The sequence below is a fragment of the Hypanus sabinus genome, chromosome 7, assembly GCF_030144855.1.
Source record: "Hypanus sabinus isolate sHypSab1 chromosome 7, sHypSab1.hap1, whole genome shotgun sequence".
NCBI classification, from domain to species: Eukaryota; Metazoa; Chordata; class Chondrichthyes; order Myliobatiformes; family Dasyatidae; genus Hypanus; species Hypanus sabinus.
In genome coordinates this window covers 177912982-177934773 of record NC_082712.1, presented here as the reverse complement: position 1 = coordinate 177934773, position 21792 = coordinate 177912982, and the positions used below count along the sequence as shown (strand labels likewise).

The following is a 21792-nucleotide window of genomic DNA, read 5'->3' as shown; positions in this document are numbered from 1 at the left end:
CCATACACTTTTCCATCGATGCTGCCTGGCCTGCCGGATTCCTCCAGCATTTTGTGTGTCTTGCCAGAGGAAGTGGTTGATTTGGCAACAATAACAACATGTAAAAAAAATTTTGGACAGGTACATGGATAGGAAAGGTTTAGAGGGATAAGTGTAGACAAATGGGATGAGCTTGGATGGGCAACTGAGTCAGTATGGACCAGTTGGGTTGGAGGACCCTTCCCCATGCTGTTCCAAGACCTGTATTCATTGTCTAAAAACATACAGTACATGGAATCGTCTTCAACCCTGAGATCCGTTCTGCTGCGGGCATTCACAGTAGAAGCTCAATAGAATCATTGAAAGGCAGAATCCAACAGTCAAAGAACCAGTGTACAAAAGACAACAAACTGCAAATACAAAAGAGAGAATAAATAAATCAGCAATAAATATCCAGGACATGAGATGACGAGTGCCTGAAATGAATCCATAGGTTGTGGGAACAGTTCAGTGATAGGGTTCCGCTGGGGCTATACTAGCACGTGAAGAGGAAATGTTATGTCCTTGTTCTTGCAGAAACGTGGTTCCAGAACAACATCATTACACGAGGAAATCTGCAGATGCTGGAAATTCAAGAAAGAGTCTTTCAGTCAGTCCTGACGAAGGGTCTCGGCCTGAAACATTGACAATGGTTCTTCCTACAGATGTTGCTTGGCCTGCTATGTTCCACCAGCATTATGTGAGTCATACACCATTAATCGACAGAACATGACACCCAGGGACACGGAGAGCCTGCAAGAAGTGTGGCTGGGGAGGGTCCAGAGGAAGTTCACCAGAATCATTCCAGAAATGAAAGGATTCATGTATGAGAAACGTTTGATAGCTCTAGGCCTGTACTCAATGGAGAATAGAAGAATGCGAGGGGATCTCATTGATATCTATTGAATATTGAAAGGCTGGGATAGAGTTCGACCTCCATAGTCTAGCGGGGCACCGTCTACGCCACCCTGAGCTCCCTGCCAGCCTAGTCATCACATGGGAGCCCAAGCATGGGAGGATGAACCCTGGGCGCCCTCCCAAGACTATGGTCAACACGCTCCTCGAAGATAGTGGTGTGGATAACGTAGATGAGCTGAACACACTGATGAGGGAGAGAGGAGTGGCGAGTCCGTCATCATGCCCCGATGCCGGCCCCCAAGGCCTGAGTCGACTTAAGAAAGAAAGAAGGGATAGAGTGGACGTGGAGAAGATGTTTCTGAGGTGGGGGAGCTTAGGACCGGAGGGCACAGCCTTGGAATAGGTCAGGGCTCCCAACCTTCTTTATGCCATGGACCAATACTATTAAGCAAGGGGTCCATGGACCCCAGGTTGGGAACTCCAGGGATAGAGGGACGTCCTTTTAGAACGAGATGAGGTGGAATACATTTAGCCAGAGTGTGGTGAATCCATCCCTGGATTCCTTGCCACAGACGGTGTGGAGGCCAAGTCTTTAGATCTACTTAAAGCGGAGGTTCACAGGTCCTTGATTAGTCAGGGTGTCAAAGATTTCGGGGAGAAGGGGGATAGTAAGTCAGCCGGGATGGAATAGCGAAGCAGGTGATGGCCGAATGGCCGGCTTCTGTTCCTTTGTCTTGTTTCCTCATCGGCGGCAGCTTCCCGGTCTCAGTCCAAGCGGGGGTTGTCCCTGAAGGGAGAGTTTCAGCGTGGGCAGCCAGCCGAATGGAAACGGCGAAGAGGTGCTCGTTGTGAAACGGGTTTGTATTTGGAGGGCTGGTGAAGTGAAACTCCTTAACGATTCTCCCTACCGTGTGATTGGCCATCGGCAGCCGGATCAGACCCACCCCGGCGAGCACAGATGGGAGGAACCGGGCGACCGGCCTCTTGTTTGTGCGAGCTGGAGAACTGACTGTCGTTAGCACCCGAACTCCCTCAATCCGAGCGACAGGGACCCCAGCGGTTCTGTAAGTACGGACACAACCGTCTGCCGACAAGTGTCAGCCAAGCTCTCTGCCCGTGCCGAGTGCTAATGGTGAGGGAGCGCGGAGTTCTGGAGTTTCCGGGTTGTGTCGGGTGTCCCTGTCACTCTGTGCCCGGCTTCGTTTTACCATTTGAAGTGTTGCCGTTTAATGATTAACCCTCACAGTAACAAGCAACTCAGCACAACTATTTGTGTGTGTGGCTATTAATAAAATAGAGCCGTGGGGTCTTTTCCAGACAGTGCGTGAGAGAGGGAGAGGGAGGAAAGGCAGGGGAGAGGCGGGAGTGGGTGGGGGGGGGTGAGGGCAAGAGAGACGGTGTGGGGGGGGGAGGTAGGGGTGAAAGGGAGAAGTGTAAGAAGGGGTGAGGTGAGGGTAGGGAGGGGGTGAGAGGGAGAAGTGTGAGAAGGGGTGAGGAGGTGAGGGGTAGGGAGGGGTGTGAGAAGGGGTGAGGGGATGGGAGGGAGGTAGGAGGTTACAACTCCTCCCTCGGAGTGTCAGACACCCTGAGCCAATAGGCTGGTCCTGGACTTATTTCCACTTGGCATGATTAACTTATCATTATTTAATTATTTATGGTTTTATGTTGCTATATTTCTACACGATTCTTGGTTGGTGCGGCTGTAACGAAACCCAATTTCCCGCGGGATCAATAAAGTATGTCTGTCTGTCTGTAGGGGTGAGAGAGGGAGAGGGAGATTTTGGGAGGCAGAGGGGAGGGAAGAGAAGAAAGGAGAAAAAAGAAAAGGAGGGATGAAGGGGCAGTAGTTGCTGTAATGGAAATTAAAGGAGGAATCTGGGTTTCTGTAGCACCTGCCTCATCCTGTTCGAGCATGCCAATATACTTTGCAATCAACACGTTTACAGTGAGGCTCCCAACAAGAGTGAAGTGACCGAGTAGCCCGGCTTGGTGGTCTGTGAGTGGGCTTTTGAAGGGCAGTTCACCATCCCGTGGATAACAGGCGGTTCTGACATTTTGCTGAGGGGTTTCTCTGTGTTTGGTGACGCTGCGGAGATCCTCAGGCGATGGGTGGTTCCACTTCGCCAGTCCACACTCGCGTGGCGCCCACCGTGTGCCTCTTCGCTGTAGAGAGATCACAGTGGGCTGTGTGGGGTACAGTGACATGTTAGAATCAGGTTTCACGTTACCAGCACGTGTCGTGAAGTTTGCTGGTTTGTGGCGGCAGTACACTGCAATACATAATTTAAGAAATATATATTAAAACATTAAATTAATAAGTAAAATCATGAGGTAGTGTTGATGGGTTCATTGTCCAGTCAGAAATCTGATGGTGAAGGGGAGGAAGCTGTTCCTGAATCATTGAGTGTCTGTCTTCAGACTCCTGTACCTCCTCCCTGATGGCAGTGAGAAGAGGGCATGGCCTGGGCAATGGGGGTCCTTAATGATGGACGCTGCCTTTTTGAGGCATCACCTCTTGAAGATGTCCTCGATGCTGGGGAGGCTAGTGCCCGTGATGGAGCTGGCTGAGTTTACAACTTTCTGAAGCTTTTTTCCAATCGTGTGCAGTGGCCCCTCCATACCAGACGATGATGAAACCAATTAGAACACTCTCCATGGTTCATCTGTAGAAATCTGCTAGAATCTGGTGACATATCAATTCTCCACAAACTCCTAATGAAATACAGTCACTGTTGATCTGCCTTTGTAATTGCATCAATATGCTGGGCCCAGGATAGATCTTCAGAGATTGCTCATTCTTTCCACTTCTGATCCCTCGTTGAGGACTGGTGTATATAGCCGTGACTTCCCCTTCCTGAAGTCCCCAATGAACAAAACCTAACCAGAGGATGCTTAAAAGAAATTTTGAATTTGTAGTGTTCCCTGGGATGGGAATGTCAAATAGCAGAGAGCATAGGAACAAAGTAAGAAGGGAAAAGTTTGAGGGAGATATGACGGCCAAGATTTTTTTATACACAGAATGGTGGAACTCCATCATGGACAGTTCTAAACCTGATTTTGAAAGGAGGGTTGGGCATGGGACCAGCAACCCCCATCCTGTCAAAACACAGAGCTACAGAAACACCAGCAGAAGCTCCGCAGACCTCATCCCTGGGTGGGAAAGGATCTTTGTCTAAAAGACGGACAAAGCTGTATACCTTCTATTGGCCCAGGATGTAGGACTCTGGTGAGTAGGAGGGATGGCTTCAGAAGAAGAAAGTGTGGGTGCCTGGAATGTGCTACCACAGGAGGCAGTGGTAACAATGTTCGTAGGCAAGTGAGCAGACAGAGAATGGTGCTGGCCCTGTGGGCTGCTTTCGAGAGTCAGACCTTCACAATGCCACAAACTACTTTAGTTATAGAGTTGTTGAACTGCAGTGTTTAGGGTTGTGCCTGATGAAAGGTCTCGGCTGGAAACATCAACTGTTTGTTCCAGTCATAGTTGCTGCCTGACCTGCTGAGTTCCTCCAGTATTTTGTGTGAGCTGCTCTGGATTTCCTGCATCGGCAGAATCTCCTGTGTTAGGGTTGTACTGGTCGAAGGGAGATAGCTCTTTCTGAGCCTGGTGGTGTGGGACTTCGGGCTTCTGGAGCATGGTGAAATCACTGATGGATGTTGGCTCTTTCTGAGCCTGGTGGTGTGGGACTTCGGGCTTCTGGAGCATGGTGAAATCACTGATGGACGTTGGCTCTTTCTGAGCCTGGTGGTGTGGGACTTCGGGCTTCTGGAGCATGGTGAAATCACTGATGGACGTTGGCTCTTTCTGAGCCTGGTGCTGTGGGACTTTGGGCTTCTGGAGCATGGTGAAATCACTGATGGACGTTGGCTCTTTCTGAGCCTGGTGGTGTGGGACTTCGAGCTTCTGGAGCATGGTGAAATCACTGATGGATGTTGGCTCTTTCTGAGCCTGGTGGTGTGGGACTTCGAGCTTCTGGAGCATGGTGAAATCACTGATGGATGTTGGCTCTTTCTGAGCCTGGTGCTGTGGGACTTTGGGCTTCTGGAGCATGGTGAAATCACTGATGGACGTTGGCTCTTTCTGAGCCTGGTGGTGTGGGACTTCGAGCTTCTGGAGCATGGTGAAATCACTGATGGACGTTGGCTTCTTGAGATAGAGTCTTTTGCTGATGCTGCTTGAAGTAAACTGGTTATATTGTCACACAGGGTACATTGTCACATCAACTGAGGTCTAGTGAGAAACTTGTCCTGCATACTGTTCACACAGATCAATTCATTACAGCAATGTACAAGGGGAAAATACCATACTTTGTTATCAAAGTACGCATCCAGAATGCAATCTTGAGATTCAGCTTCTTGCAGACGGTGCAAAACGTGGGTCCGAGTCCATAGGACACTCAAAGCAGCTGTGCAGGTTGACTCTGTGGTTGAGAAGGCTCATGGAGTATTGGCCTTCATCAATTGTGGGATTGAGTTTAGGAGCTGAGAAGTGTAGTTGCAGTTATATAGGACCCTGGTTAGACCCCACTTGGAGAACTGTGTTCAGTTCTGGTCGCCTCACTACAGGAAGGATGTGGAAGTCATAGAAAGGGTGCAGAGGAGATTTACAAGGATGTTGCCTGGATTGGGGAGCATGCCCTGTGAGAATAGGTTGAGTGAACTCGACCTTTTCTCCTTGGAGTGATGGAGGATGAGAGGTGACCTGATAGAGGTGTATAAGATGATAAAGGACATTGATCGTGTAGATTGTCAGAGGCTTTTTCCCAGGGCTGAAAAGGTTGCCACAAGAAGACACAGGTTTAAGGTGCTGGGGAGTAGGTACAGAGGAGATGTCAGGGGTAAGTTTTTTTACTCAGAGAGTGGTGAGTGTGTGGAATGGGCTGCCAGCAACGGTGGTGGAGGAGGATACGATAGGGTCTTTTAAGAGACTTTTGGAGAGGTACGTGGAGCTTAGAAAATAGATGGCTATAGGTAAGCCTAGTAATTTCTAAGTTGTGTTTGGCACAACTTTGTGGGCCGAAGGGCCTGTATTGTGCTGTAGGTTTTCTATGTTTTTATGTAACAAAGAAACACGACAGGACCCATTAAAGAAAATGCTCACACCACGAAGACCCAATGTATGAAAAAAAGAACAAATCGTGCAGCTGCAGAGACCCCAAAAGCGAGTCCATAACCACTGAGCTGCTGATGGGTGCAGGCCACAGACACAGAATCGGTTCCCCACAGTGCCAGTGGGTACAGGCCACAGCCACAGAATCGGTTCCCCACAGTGCCAGTGGGTGCAGGCCACAGACACAGAATCGGTTCCCCACAGTGCCAGTGGGTACAGGCCACAGCCACAGAATCGGTTCCCCACAGTGCCAGTGGGTACAGGCCACAGCCACAGAATCGGTTCCCCACAGTGCCAGTGGGTGCAGGCCACAGACACGGAATCGGTTCCCCACAGTGCCAGTGGGTACAGGTTACAGACACGGGATCGGTTCCCCACAGTGCCAGTGGGTACAGGTTACAGACACGGGATCGGTTCCCCACAGTGCCAGTGGGTACAGGTTACAGACACAGGATCGGTTCCCCACAGTGCCAGTGGGTACAGGCTACATACATGGGATCGGTTCCCCACAGTGCCAGTGGGTACAGGCTACAGACACTGGATCGGTTCCCCACAGTGCCAGTGGGTGCAGGCCACAGACACGGGATCGGTTCCCCACAGTGCCAGTGGGTACAGGTCACAGACACGGGATCGGTTCCCCACAGTGCCAGTGGGTGCAGGCCACAGACACGGGATCGGTTCCCCACAGTGCCAGTGGGTGCAGGCCACAGACACGGGATCGGTTCCCCACAGTGCCAGTGGGTACAGGTCACAGACACGGAATCGGTTCCCCACAGTGCCAGTGGGTACAGGCCACAGCCACGGAATTGGTTCCCCACAGTGCCAGTGGGTACAGGTTACAGACACGGGATCGGTTCCCCACAGTGCCAGTGGGTACAGGCCACAGCCACGGAATCGGTTCCCCACAGTGCCAGTGGGTACAGGTTACAGACACGGGATCGGTTCCCCACAGTGCCAGTGGGTACAGGCTACAGACACGGGATCGGTTCCCCACAGTGCCAGTGGGTACAGGCTACAGACACGGGATCGGTTCCCCACAGTGCCAGTGGGTACAGGTCACAGACACGGGATCGGTTCCCCACAGTGCCAGTGGGTACAGGCTACAGCCACGGGATCGGTTCCCCACAGTGCCAGTGGGTACAGGCCACAGCCACAGAATCGGTTCCCCACAGTGCCAGTGGGTACAGGTTACAGACACAGGATCGGTTCCCCACAGTGCCAGTGGGTACAGGCTACAGACACGGGATCGGTTCCCCACAGTGCCAGTGGGTACAGGTCACAGACACGGGATCGGTTCCCCACAGTGCCAGTGGGTACAGGCTACAGCCACGGGATTGGTTCCCCACAGTGCCAGTGGGTACAGGCCACAGCCACGGGATCGGTTCCCCACAGTGCCAGTGGGTGCAGGCCACAGACACAGAATCGGTTCCCCACAGTGCCAGTGGGTACAGGCTACAGACACGGGATCGGTTCCCCACAGTGCCAGTGGGTACAGGTCACAGACACGGGATCGGTTCCCCACAGTGCCAGTGGGTGCAGGCTACAGCCACGGGATCGGTTCCCCACAGTGCCAGTGGGTACAGGCCACAGCCACGGGATCGGTTCCCCACAGTGCCAGTGGGTGCAGGCCACAGACACAGAATCGGTTCCCCACAGTGCCAGTGGGTACAGGCCACAGCCACAGAATCGGTTCCCCACAGTGCCAGTGGGTACAGGCCACAGCCACAGAATCGGTTCCCCACAGTGCCAGTGGGTGCAGGCCACAGACACGGAATCGGTTCCCCACAGTGCCAGTGGGTACAGGTTACAGACACGGGATCGGTTCCCCACAGTGCCAGTGGGTACAGGTTACAGACACGGGATCGGTTCCCCACAGTGCCAGTGGGTACAGGTTACAGACACAGGATCGGTTCCCCACAGTGCCAGTGGGTACAGGCTACAGACATGGGATCGGTTCCCCACAGTGCCAGTGGGTACAGGCTACAGACACTGGATCGGTTCCCCACAGTGCCAGTGGGTGCAGGCCACAGACACGGGATCGGTTCCCCACAGTGCCAGTGGGTACAGGTCACAGACACGGGATCGGTTCCCCACAGTGCCAGTGGGTGCAGGCCACAGACACGGGATCGGTTCCCCACAGTGCCAGTGGGTGCAGGCCACAGACACGGGATCGGTTCCCCACAGTGCCAGTGGGTACAGGTCACAGACACGGAATCGGTTCCCCACAGTGCCAGTGGGTACAGGCCACAGCCACGGAATTGGTTCCCCACAGTGCCAGTGGGTACAGGTTACAGACACGGAATCGGTTCCCCACAGTGCCAGTGGGTACAGGCCACAGCCACGGAATCGGTTCCCCACAGTGCCAGTGGGTACAGGTTACAGACACGGGATCGGTTCCCCACAGTGCCAGTGGGTACAGGCTACAGACACGGGATCGGTTCCCCACAGTGCCAGTGGGTACAGGCTACAGACACGGGATCGGTTCCCCACAGTGCCAGTGGGTACAGGTCACAGACACGGGATCGGTTCCCCACAGTGCCAGTGGGTACAGGCTACAGCCACGGGATCGGTTCCCCACAGTGCCAGTGGGTACAGGCCACAGCCACAGAATCGGTTCCCCACAGTGCCAGTGGGTACAGGTTACAGACACGGGATCGGTTCCCCACAGTGCCAGTGGGTACAGGCTACAGACACGGGATCGGTTCCCCACAGTGCCAGTGGGTACAGGCTACAGACACGGGATCGGTTCCCCACAGTGCCAGTGGGTACAGGTCACAGACACGGGATCGGTTCCCCACAGTGCCAGTGGGTACAGGCTACAGCCACGGGATCGGTTCCCCACAGTGCCAGTGGGTACAGGCCACAGCCACGGGATCGGTTCCCCACAGTGCCAGTGGGTACAGGCTACAGACACGGGATCGGTTCCCCACAGTGCCAGTGGGTACAGGCCACAGACACGGAATTGGTTCCCCACAGTGCCAGTGGGTACAGGCCACAGACACGGAATTGGTTCCCCACAGTGCCAGTGGGTACAGGCCACAGACACGGAATCGGTTCCCCACAGTGCCAGTGGGTACAGGTTACAGACACGGAATCGGTTCCCCACAGTGCCAGTGGGTACAGGTTACAGACACGGGATCGGTTCCCCACAGTGCCAGTGGGTACAGGTTACAGACACGGGATCGGTTCCCCACAGTGCCAGTGGGTACAGGTTACAGACACGGGATCGGTTCCCCACAGTGCCAGTGGGTACAGGTTACAGACACGGAATCGGTTCCCCACAGTGCCAGTGGGTACAGGTTACAGACACGGGATCGGTTCCCCACAGTGCCAGTGGGTACAGGTTACAGACACGGGATCGGTTCCCCACAGTGCCAGTGGGTACAGGCTACAGACACGGGATCGGTTCCCCACAGTGCCAGTGGGTGCAGGCCACAGACACGGAATCGGTTCCCCACAGTGCCAGTGGGTACAGGTTACAGACACGGGATCGGTTCCCCACAGTGCCAGTGGGTACAGGCTACAGACACGGAATTGGTTCCCCACAGTGCCAGTGGGTACAGGCCACAGCCACAGAATCGGTTCCCCACAGTGCCAGTGGGTGCAGGCCACAGACACGGAATCGGTTCCCCACAGTGCCAGTGGGTACAGGTTACAGACACGGGATCGGTTCCCCACAGTGCCAGTGGGTACAGGCTACAGCCACGGGATCGGTTCCCCACAGTGCCAGTGGGTGCAGGCTACAGACATGGGATCGGTTCCCCACAGTGCCAGTGGGTGCAGGCCACAGACACGGGATCGGTTCCCCACAGTGCCAGTGGGTACAGGCCACAGACACGGGATCGGTTCCCCACAGTGCCAGTGGGTACAGGTCACAGACACGGAATCGGTTCCCCACAGTGCCAGTGGGTACAGGTCACAGACACGGGATCGGTTCCCCACAGTGCCAGTGGGTACAGGTCACAGACACGGAATCGGTTCCCCACAGTGCCAGTGGGTACAGGCCACAGCCACGGAATTGGTTCCCCACAGTGCCAGTGGGTACAGGTTACAGACACGGAATCGGTTCCCCACAGTGCCAGTGGGTACAGGCCACAGCCACGGAATCGGTTCCCCACAGTGCCAGTGGGTACAGGTTACAGACACGGGATCGGTTCCCCACAGTGCCAGTGGGTACAGGCTACAGACACGGGATCGGTTCCCCACAGTGCCAGTGGGTACAGGCTACAGACACGGGATCGGTTCCCCACAGTGCCAGTGGGTACAGGTCACAGACACGGGATCGGTTCCCCACAGTGCCAGTGGGTACAGGCTACAGCCACGGGATCGGTTCCCCACAGTGCCAGTGGGTACAGGCTACAGACACGGGATCGGTTCCCCACAGTGCCAGTGGGTACAGGCTACAGACACGGAATTGGTTCCCCACAGTGCCAGTGGGTACAGGCTACAGACACTGGATCGGTTCCCCACAGTGCCAGTGGGTACAGGCTACAGACACGGGATCGGTTCCCCACAGTGCCAGTGGGTACAGGCTACAGACACGGGATCGGTTCCCCACAGTGCCAGTGGGTACAGGTCACAGACACGGGATCGGTTCCCCACAGTGCCAGTGGGTACAGGCTACAGCCACGGGATCGGTTCCCCACAGTGCCAGTGGGTACAGGCTACAGACACGGGATCGGTTCCCCACAGTGCCAGTGGGTACAGGCTACAGACACGGAATTGGTTCCCCACAGTGCCAGTGGGTACAGGCTACAGACACTGGATCGGTTCCCCACAGTGCCAGTGGGTACAGGCTACAGACACGGGATCGGTTCCCCACAGTGCCAGTGGGTACAGGCTACAGACACGGAATTGGTTCCCCACAGTGCCAGTGGGTACAGGCTACAGACACTGGATCGGTTCCCCACAGTGCCAGTGGGTACAGGTTACAGACACTGGATCGGTTCCCCACAGTGCCAGTGGGTACAGGTTACAGACACGGAATCGGTTCCCCCACAGTGCCAGTGGGTACAGGTTACAGACATGGAATCGGTTCCCCACAGTGCCAGTGGGTGCAGGCCACAGACACGGGATCACTTCAGCGCTGAAGCACCTCGACCAGATCGCGGAATAAGAAGTAAAAGAAAAACAGACGGGAATTAACTGCAGAGTCTCCGAAATGGGGTCCAACACTGTGGAGTGTGCTGAGTACGGAGGTGAGTGGAGCCCGTCTAGTAGCCCAATGGCTGTAGGGCAGCTGCTCCCAGGCCTGGCACTGTGAGACCCAAGTCTCCAGCACCTTCCGCCTGCGAGAAGAGACTGCTCAAACGTCTGCTTTCATCCCTCGTCCTCATTGGTTTCAATCTTGCTCAGTGCTCTAGTCTGCGAGCGCAGATTAGTGGAGTAGGCCACAGATTCATGTCCCACCATTAGGAACTGATGCTGCGTGCACAGACACAGACACAGACAGCAATGCCATGCCTGCTCCCTCCACTCTCATCCACGTTAAATCCCCCAGGAGATCGCAGAAGCGCCCGAATGCAGAATGAAGTGTTACCGTTACAGAGAGAGAGCAGTGCAGGCAAAAAAAGATAGAGGTCATAACAATTGTGAGGTTTAAAGAATTGTTTGTCACACTAGGGAGTATTCAGTAGACCTAACAGTGGGGTAGGAGATGTCCTTGAGCCCGCTGGGACGAGCTTTCAGGCATTTATATCTTCTGCCCGATGGGACAGGGGAGAAATGAGAATGTCTTGGGGGGTGGGGGGTAAAGTTTTTGATTGCGTTGGCTGCTTTACTGAGGTAGTGAGAAGTGCAGACAGACTGTGGAAGGGAGGCTGGTTTGAGTGATGTGCTAAACTGTGTCCACAACACTGCAGCTTCTTCCAGTCACGGGCAGAACAGTTGCCGTACCAAGCTGCTATGCACTTGGACAGAATGCTTTCTGCAGTGTTGGTAAAGTGTGACTGGGTCACACCAAATTTCTTTAGCTTCCTGGAGAAGTTGAGGCTTTGGTGAGGTTTCCTAGCTGTGACATAAATGTCGTTGGATAAGGACAGAATACTGGTGAAACTTAAAGCTCTCTTTAACTTAACCTCAACACAGTGACATGGACAGGAGCACGTACACTGCCCCACTTTCTGAACTCAATGACCAGCTCTTTTGTTTTGTCGACATTGAGAGAAAGAATAGCTTTATCTGTCTTATGTATGTCGATGACCCACACGGTCTGAGCATGTGCTGGGGGCAGCCCGCAAATGTTGCCATGCTTCTGGCATCAATATAGCACGCCCACAACTGGCTAACGCTGACCCGTTTGTCTTCGGAATGAGAGAGGAAACCTGGGCACCCAGAGGCAGTCACGGGGAGAAGATGCTAACTTCTTCAGGACAGCAGCGGGAACCGAGCAACAACCATGAATGCTGGTGCTTTAAAGTGATGGTGTTAACCACTCTGCTTCAAAGGTGCCACCAGCTTAGTAAACTGTCTATCCCCTTCCTGTGGTCCAGCTCATCGCTATCAGCCCACTGCAAAGGTATCATCTGCAAATTGTAGGTGGGGTTTAGTCTCACAGACGAAAAGGAGCTCTGGGACTTTAGAATCACAGAGCAGTACAGCTCAGAAACCAGCTCTTCGGCCCATCTACTCTGTGCTGAACTAATTGTCTGCCCAGTCCTACCGACTTGCACCAGGAAAATAGCCCTCCATACCCCTCACATCAATGTACTTATCCTCAAACCTACATCCACCACCTCTGCTGGCAGCTCACTCCACACTCTCACCACCCTCTGAGTGAAGAAGTTCCCCCTCATGTTCCCCTTAAACATTTCACCTTTCACCCTTTACCCATGACCTCTGGTTGTAGTCCCACCAAACCTCAGTAGAAAAAAACCTGCTTGTATTTACCCGATCCATACCCCTCATAATTTTATGTGCCTCGATCAAGCTTCCCTTTGTTCTCCTGTGCGCCAGGGAGTAAGGACCTAACCCATTCAGGACCTCGTGTCCCGGCAACGTCGTCATAAATTTTCTCTGCGCTCTTTCAGTTTTATTTTTTAAACATTGTTTCATGTAACTGCCAGCTCAGCACTCCTTATCTCTGGAGACCGTTTGGGTTTGTCCACATGTTGGACTGTTATCGTTTGGCAGGATGACTCGTTAACCGTTTCAGAGCCTCAGGGAGTTTACTGTTGAACCAGGTCACTGACTTAGACTCTTTCAGAAACTGGTTTGACAAGGGAGGGATTTCAAACTTGTAATTCACCTGATGTTATCTGTATTTAGAACATAGAACAATAAAGTGCAGAACAGACCATTCAGCCCACAATGTGCTGACGTTTTAACCATGTAACAATTACAGCACGGAAACAGGCCATCTAGTCCTTGCAGAATGCTTACTCTCACCTAGTTTTAACCTATGTAAGATCAATCTAGCCCTACCCTCTCACAGAGCCCACCATTTTTCTATCATCCATATGCCTATCTAAGAATCTCTTAAATGCTCCTAGTGTATCTGCCTCTAGAACCACCCCTGGCAGGATGTTCCACACACCCACCGCTCTCTGTGTAAAAGGAAACTTAAGCTCTGACAATTCCCCCCTATACTTTCCTCCAATCACCTTAAGATTATACCCCCACATATTAGCCATTTCAACCTTGGAAAACAGTCTAGCTGTCCACTTTATTGATGCTTATTGTACACCTCTATCAAGTCTCTCCTTCACTCCGAAGAGAAAATCAGAATTGGGTTTGATATCACTGGCACAGGCTGTGAATTGTGTTGTTTTGTGGCAGCAGTACAGTGCAATACATAAAAAAACTATAAATGACAATAAGAAATATGAAAATACAACTTAATTTTATATGAAATTAAAGAAGAGCAGAAATAGTGAGGTAGTGTACATGGGTTCATTGTCCATTCAGAAATCTGATGGCAGATGGGGAAGAAGCTATTCTTGAATTGTTGAGAGTGTGTCTTCAGGTTTCTGTACCCCCTTCCTGATGGTAGCAACGAGAAGAGGACACGTCCTGGGTGATGCGTTCTTAATGATGGAAGCTGCTTTTTGAGGCGTGTCCTTTTGAAGGTGTCCTCAGTGCTGGGGAGCCTGGTGCCCATGATGGAACTGGCCTTTGTGTCCTAGCTCATTCAAGAGCTCCTCATAAAATACGCTCTCTAATCCAAGCAGTAAACCATCTCTGCATTCTCTCCAAAGCTTCACATCCGTCCTATGATGAGAAGACCAGAACTGAACACAATATTCCAAGTGTGTTTGAACCAGTGCTCTGACATTACTTTTGTGAAGTTGTTCATTAACAGGGCGTGATAGAGACCTAGCTCTCCTATTGATGATTAATGCTGAATGTTACTGCTGTGACAATTTCCCCAAAAGATCTGGGAGTTTAAAAACCTGAAACCAATTTTTAAGTAAAAGTAACACTGAGGCGGTTGTAACAAAAGCAAATGCTGGAGGAACTCAGCAGGTCAGGCAGCATCTATGGAAATGAATAAACAGTGGACATTTTGGACCGGGATGATAATGGTAACTTTATTTTATCAAGCACCCTTCATACAGATGACGTAGTTCAAGGTGCTTTACACTGGGATAAGGTGAAAATAGGAAAAAATAGAAAAAGAAAATAAAAGACGTAAGATGTTGGTTAGAAGCACGGTTAAATAGGTTTTGAGCTGGTGTTAACGGTGTCTGCATCCTTTATAGTTTTAGGTGTTGAATTCTTCAGTGTAGGAGCATTGGTCAAAAACTCGTACCTGCCGATGATCTTTTGAAGGAGGTTGTTTAAATTTCAGAGACCGACGGAAAACGACCTGAGAGCTCGAGCAGGGTTATAAAGTGAAAGCGATTCTGTGATGTACTCTAGTCCCAGATCATTTAGAGCTTTAAAATCAATTCTGACAGTGCAGGAAGCCAATGCAGAGTTGATGGGATGAGATCCTTCAGCACTGGAAAAGAAGGAATGTTTTCCATTGGGATATATGACGAGTTTTCCATGCACTAGCTGGGATTGTCCATGGCTCCAGAACAACAAACCTTGACTCCTAAATAAAAACAGAAGCTGCCATAAGTATTCAACCTGGGAGACGGAATCCGGGCGGGGAGAAACTGTGTTTGTGTCTACCGTCTGCAAATCTTCATCAGTACTGTGAGGGAGGAGGGTACAAGAAGATTTCTGGGGCAGAGGTGTTGGGGTTCAGGTGTGTAGAGCAAAGGTTCTGATTCTATGCTGCTACAAAGCACCCAGGCACGTTAACACAAGATTCGGCAGATGTTGGAAATCCACAGTAACACACCCAAACTGCTGGAAGAACTCTGCAGGTCAGGCAGCTTTCACAGACAGGAGTAATCAGACATTTCACACTGAAACTCTCCATTAGGACTGGAAAGGAAGGAGGCAGAGATCCTAGTGTGTGTGTGTACTTTCGTGAACCTGCGTGTATGTTGTGAGGTTGTGATCGCGGAGTGGGTGTGTGTCTGTGTATGTGAGCATGTGTCTCTGATTCAGGTTGTGAATATGTGCCGTGTTGTGCCTCTATCTGTGTCTGTGTGCATGTGTTGTGAGGTCATGATTGTGCCCTGTGGGTGTGTGTGTGTGTGTGTTGTGAGGTTGTGATTGTGCCTGTGGGTGTGTGTGTGTGTTGTGAGGTTGTGATTGTGCCGTGTGACGTGTTGTGTGTTTGTTTATGAGAGTGTGTACTGAGGGTGGAACGTGCCTTGTTTATGAGAGTGTGTACTGAGGGTGGAACGTGCCTTGTTCGCGTGCGTGTGTGGTGCCTCTTGCAAACTCCCAGTATTCATTTCACGTTTCTCAAAAGAATTCCTTTTGCATATCTACCAGCACCGAGTAAGATTTCTTGCTGATGAATTGGTGTCAGTCTCTTGGTGTCACATTACTGTACCTAATGTTAGGAAATGAAGCTGAAACAATTTAGAATTTAAGGGACAGGGAGATTCAATAAATGTTTGGGGAATTGATTTTCCCCCCTTTGAAATAGCGAAAATCAAGAGGAATTGTTAAAAAAAACTAGGTAAGATTTATTAACCAGAAGGGATCCTGAGACAAAGAAAGAAATTCTGTAACGGGAGCAACAGACACCAAGTTTATCTATGGAGAGAATAGTCAGTCGTTTTGAGACAAGACCCTTCATCAGGACTGAGAAGGAAGGGGGCAGGGTCTTGGCACCGAATATTGACTGTTTATTCCCCTCCATAGACGCTGCCTGACCTGAGTTCCTCCAGCATTTTGTGTGTGTTGCTCTGGATTCCCAGTATCTGCAGAATCTCTCAGTTGTTGCTCCATGGTGAAAGCATGCCTACCCTGAGGAAGTTTAGACCATTTTCTTCTGCAGGAGATCAGTGAGACCCACTTTCACTACTCCCCCTCTGATCTATGCTTCCCTCTCACTCTTTGACCATGTGCTCACCCAGAGTCACTCAGCTCTCTCTCTCTCTTCCCTTCCCCCACCTTCCCCTTCCTCTCACCTATCACCTGTCAGCTTGTACTCCTTCCTGTACCCCGACTCACCCATCTTCCCCTCACCTGGTCTCATCTTTCCTGTCATTCCTTCCCCCCCCCCCCCCCCGTCACCTTATTCTGCTTCCCATCCCCTCCCTTTCCAGTTCTGATGAAGGGTCTCAGCCCGAAACATTGACTGTGTATTCCCCTGCATAGACGCTGCCTGACCCGCTGAGTTCCTCCAGCTCTCTGTGTGTTGCTCTGGATCTCCAGCATCTGCAGAATCTGGTGTTTACAGTAACCAGACCATTGGCTCACTGAACTGCAGGAACTTTGGCTCCAGACTGTTCTTCAAAGCTTGGCATTGGTATTCACCCCTGCTGATCCATTTCAGAGACTCTCAGATAGGCCCGTGGATGATAGGAAAATGGAGGGTTATACAGGAGGGAAGGGTTAAAAGGTCGGTATGACATTGTGGGCCGGATGGCCTGTACTGTTCTATCTTCTACGTTTCAAGTTCAAGTGTATTGTGATCTGACTGTACAACCAAATGAAACAACATTCCTCTGGACCACGGTCACCCACAATACATATATACAACCCAACGAAACAACGTCCCTCCGGACCACGGTCACCCACGATACATATATACAACCCAACGAAACAACACTCCTCCGGACCACGGTCACCCACAATACATATATACAACCCAACGAAACAACATTCCTCTGGACCAAGGTCACCCACAATACATATATACAACCCAATGAAACAACGTTCCTCCGGACCACGGTCACCCACAATACATATATACAACCCAACGAAACAACGTTCCTCCGGACCACGGTCACCCACGATACATATATACAACCCAACGAAACAACGTTCCTCTGGACCACGGTCACCCACAATACATATATACAACCCAACGAAACAACGTTCCTCCGGACCACGGTCACCCACAATACATATATACAACCAAACGAAACAAAATGGATGCCGCATGTAGCACAGATGAACAGTAAACAGTTCGTGACCTAGTGACGAGACCTCGGTGTTGGCAGGGTATTCATTTGTCATCCAGCCTGAGGGGAGAAGCTGTTACCCAGTCTGGCAATCCTAGTGCTGATGCTCCCGTGTCTCCTCCCTGATGGTAGTGGGTCAGAGAGATTGTGGGATGGGTGGTCGGAATCCTCAACAATGCTTCGGGCCCTTCGTCTCCAACGCTCTCAGTAAAGAGGGAGAGAGGGAGACCCCGGTGATCCTCCGGGTAGTTCTTATATTTCCCTTTGTCAGGTACCACCTTGACTGGGAAACGTCCCACCACTGGTTTGAAAGCACGAAACTCCCTCCCCAACAGCACTGTGGGGCACCTTTACCAGAAGGACTCCAGTGGTTCCTGAAGGCAGCTCACAGCCACCTTCCTGAGGGGGGAGTTAGGGATGGCATAGTAGATGTCAGTTCACTAGTCTTCCCCAATCCCTGTGGGGTGGCATGGTGCTGCACGCTTAATGGAGAATGCATGTGTGTGACTTTGTTTAATGTGAGGAGGCTGATACATGGGCAGCCATCACACAATCCTTGACAGATCAGGGTCAAGGTCAAGGTCCAATAGCAAGACAATTGGGGACCGACCCTTCACTGCCACTGTGATGTGGCACCAGGTCCACCAGTGGAGTCTTGGTTGGATCGCTCTTGACCTTCCAGCATGGGTAACCCTACCAGGAGCTAAGCTCTAGATGGCACCGCCCTAGTGATCTCAGGAACTTGCTAACCTCTCCAGCATGACAAGGTGATAATCCTCGATAAGCATACTAATGTTGCAGTTAGTGCAAATGCTTTTCAGCTCCGGTTGTAAGATTGGGGTTCAATTCCCGCCACTGTCTGTAAGGAGTTCATATGCTCTCTTCGTGACCGTGTGGGTTTCCTCTGGGTGCTCGGGTTTCCTCCCACATTCCACAGGTGAGCTGGTGAGTTGTGGGCATACACTGTTAGTGCAGAAGTGTGGCAACACGTTCTCGCTGATTTGATTTGGCACAAATGATGCATTTCACTGTGTGTTTCAATGTACTTTCTGAATCAGAATTGGATTTAATATCTTCAGCATATATTGTGAAATTTGTTAACGTTATGGTAGTAGTATAACGAAATACATGATAGATAAATATAGAGAAAAAACTGAGATTGTTTGTATATATGTCCATTAAAAAGTTACAATAAATAGTGTAAAATAACAGAAATTTTAAAAAAAGGAGTGAGGTAGTGTTCTTGGGTTTAACCGCCATTCAAAAATCTGGTGGCAGAGGGGAAGAAGCTGTTCCTGAATCGCTCAATGTGTGCCTTCAGGCTTCTGTACCTCTTTCCCAATGGTAACAATGTGAAGAGGGCATGTCCTGGGTGGTGGGGATCCTTAATGATGGATGCTGCTTTCCTGAGGTTGTCTTGGAAACTATAGAGGCTAGTACCCGTGATAGAGCTGACTAACTTTACAAGTTTTTGCAACTTATTTCAATCTTGTGCAGCACCCCCCCTACAAGACAGTGACGCAGCTCATCAGAAAACTCTCTACAGTACATTTGTAGAAGTTTTTGAGTGTTTAGTTGACAAACTAAATCTCCTCAAACATCTAATGAAATATAGCCACTGTCTTGTCTTCTTTATAGCTGCAGCAATATGTTGCACACAAAAGGTCCAGAGGAGATTCACAAGAATGATCCTAGAATTTAAAGGGTTAACATATGAGAAGCATTTGGTTTCTCTGGGCCTGTACTTGCTAGAGTTTAGAAGAATGGGGACACCCATTGAATATTGAAACACCAGGATAGAATGGATGTGGAGAGGATGTTTCCTATAGTGGGTAAATCTAGGACCAGAAGGCACAACCTCAGAATAGAAGAATGTCCTTTTAGAGGAGGAATCTCTTCAGTCAGAGGGTGGTGAATCTGTGGAATTCATTGTAACAGATGGCTGTGGAGGCCAAGTGGAGGTTGATAGGTTCTTGATTGTTAAGGGGGAGGAAGGGTTTAAAGGTTATGTGGAGAAGGTGGGAGAATGGAATTGGAAAAATCGGTCATGATCGAGGAAAAGACTTAATGGGCTGAATGGTCTAGTTCTGCTCCTATATCTTATGGTCTGTTGTGCACCCTCTCCCCCAAGACCTTGTCTTTACCTACTGCTGCTTAGGTCCACAGAACATCGTTTGGACTGGATTGTTCATCAGAATCAGACCAGAAGGCATAGAAGCAGAATTAGGTCATTTAGACTATCAAGTTTTCTCTGCCATTCCATCATGGCTGATTTATTATCACTCTCAACCCCATTCTCCTGTCTCTCTCTCCGTAACCTTTGATGCTTCTACTAATCAATAAACTTTTCATCATTATCATCATTATATGCTGTGTTGTATGATGTAGGTAATCATCTGTCTTTTGTCTGATCATTACCTGGGGGAGACCCCCTTCACGTTGTTGTTCTTGGTCTCTTTTCTATCCATGACCATTCATGTTCTTGGCAAATCTTTCTACAGAAGTTGTTTGCCATTGCTGCCTTCTGTGCAGTGTCTTCACAAGACAGGTGACCCCAGCAATTAACAACCTATTAACCGTTTAAAATATACCCAGTGACTTGGCCTCCCCAGCTGTCTGTGGCAATAAATTCCACAGATTCACCACCCTCTGCCTGAAGAAATTCCTCCTCATCTTCATTCTAATCAGACCCCTTGACTTTGGTCCAAGAATCACCCTGTCTAGGAAACATCCTCTCCACATCCACTCCATCAAGGTCTTTCAAAATTCAATCATTCTTCTAAATTCCAGGGAGTACAAGTAAATTATGGTGAATGCAGTTATAAGACTTGAATGAGGCTGTTGGAACTTGTGTGGCATTGAATGTTTTTTTTCTAAAAATGTACTTTGTTAATTGAAAATGTAATCGCACAACACTCATCAATGTCATTCACTGGATGTGATTTATCACCATATTCATTCCAAAGTATTTGCATTACATCAACAGTTTTTCATGCCCAGCATTCCATCTGCAATAAGTTTGAGAGGTTTACAGAAGGAACAGGCTCTCAGTGTCCAATGTGGTCCTTCCTCACCAAGCCCTTGCATTAGAACATAGAAACATAGAAAACCTACAGCACAATACAGGCCCTTCAGCCCACAATGCTGTGCCGAACATGTACTTACTTTAGAAATTACCTTGGGTTACCCACTGCCCTCTATTTTTCTAAGCTCCATGTACCTATCCAGGATCCTCTTAAAAGACCCTATCGTATCCACCTCCACCACTGTCACTGGCAGCCCATTCCATGCACTCACCACTCTCTGCGTAAAAAAACTTTGTTTATTTCTCCCAAAATTCAAAAGCTTGAAAATTCAATGTACTATCAAAGGACATATATGTCACCATATACAACCCTGAGATTCATTTTCTTGCAGGCATACTCAGTAAATCCAGCGTTTCAGTGTGTCCCTCAGCTCGTACTCCCATAGTCACCGTCACTCCCTCATCTTGCTGTCTGGGAGACTAACACGTTTTGGCTCGACCCACGGGTGATAAAATGCTCCATACAACTCCCAGTGGTTGGCCCCTCATGTCGAATCTGTTCTCCTTGCTTCTGGACACTGCACCCTGAGGGAACATTGCCCCTGTGTCTCCATGGAATGCTGTAAGGCCACGTATTCATCTAAATGCTTGTGAAGACTGACCCTTCTTACTCTTGGAATCGTACGGGGTGGTGTGGTGTGGTAGCATGGCGGTTAGCGTAACTCTATTACGGCAACGGGGTCATTTCCCCCTCCCCACCTTGTCTGTAAGGAGTTTGTTCATTCTCTCCGTAACTACGTACGTTTCCTCCAGGCGCTCTGTTTTCCAAAAACATCCAGGTTTGTAGGCTAATCAGTCACAAGGGTGTAATTGGGTGCCATGGGCTGGTTGGGCCAGAAGTGCCTGTTCCCATGCTGTATCACTAAATAACATTTTAAAAACAATTCAGTGAACTCCCTCTATTGTAAGTGAGGCCTTCTGTCATTAGGGAGAGCAGATCGGTGAGTGATATTCCAGATGTGGTCTCACCAGAGCTGTGTGTAATTTTAGCAAGGCCTTGCTATTCTTGGACTCAAGATCTTCTTGAGGAAAAAACCTGGCTTGCATCGGCCTTCCCACATACCTGCTCGACACACAGGTTGGGTTTCAGTGATTTTCCAAGCCCCTCTGAGCTTCGACACCCTTCAGACCATTTTAAAAATATTCTGCATTTCTATACTTTCTATGAAGTGCTATGTTGATGCTGGAATGTGTGGTGACACTTGCAGGATGCCCCCAGCACCATCTTGGGTCTCGGCATGAAATGT

At 50.1% G+C, this 21792-nt stretch overlaps 1 protein-coding gene across 1 annotated transcript in view; it reads left to right on the top strand.

The window, feature by feature from the left end:
* Positions 1 to 747: 747 nt before the first annotated feature.
* The window catches only part of LOC132397426 (F-actin-monooxygenase MICAL2-like), a 301318-nt gene continuing 280273 nt past the window's right edge, over positions 748 to 21792 (top strand). The window contains exon 1 of the mRNA XM_059976210.1: positions 748 to 1940. The gene's annotated coding sequence lies outside the window, so the exon portion shown is untranslated. The remainder of the gene's footprint in view (positions 1941 to 21792) is intronic.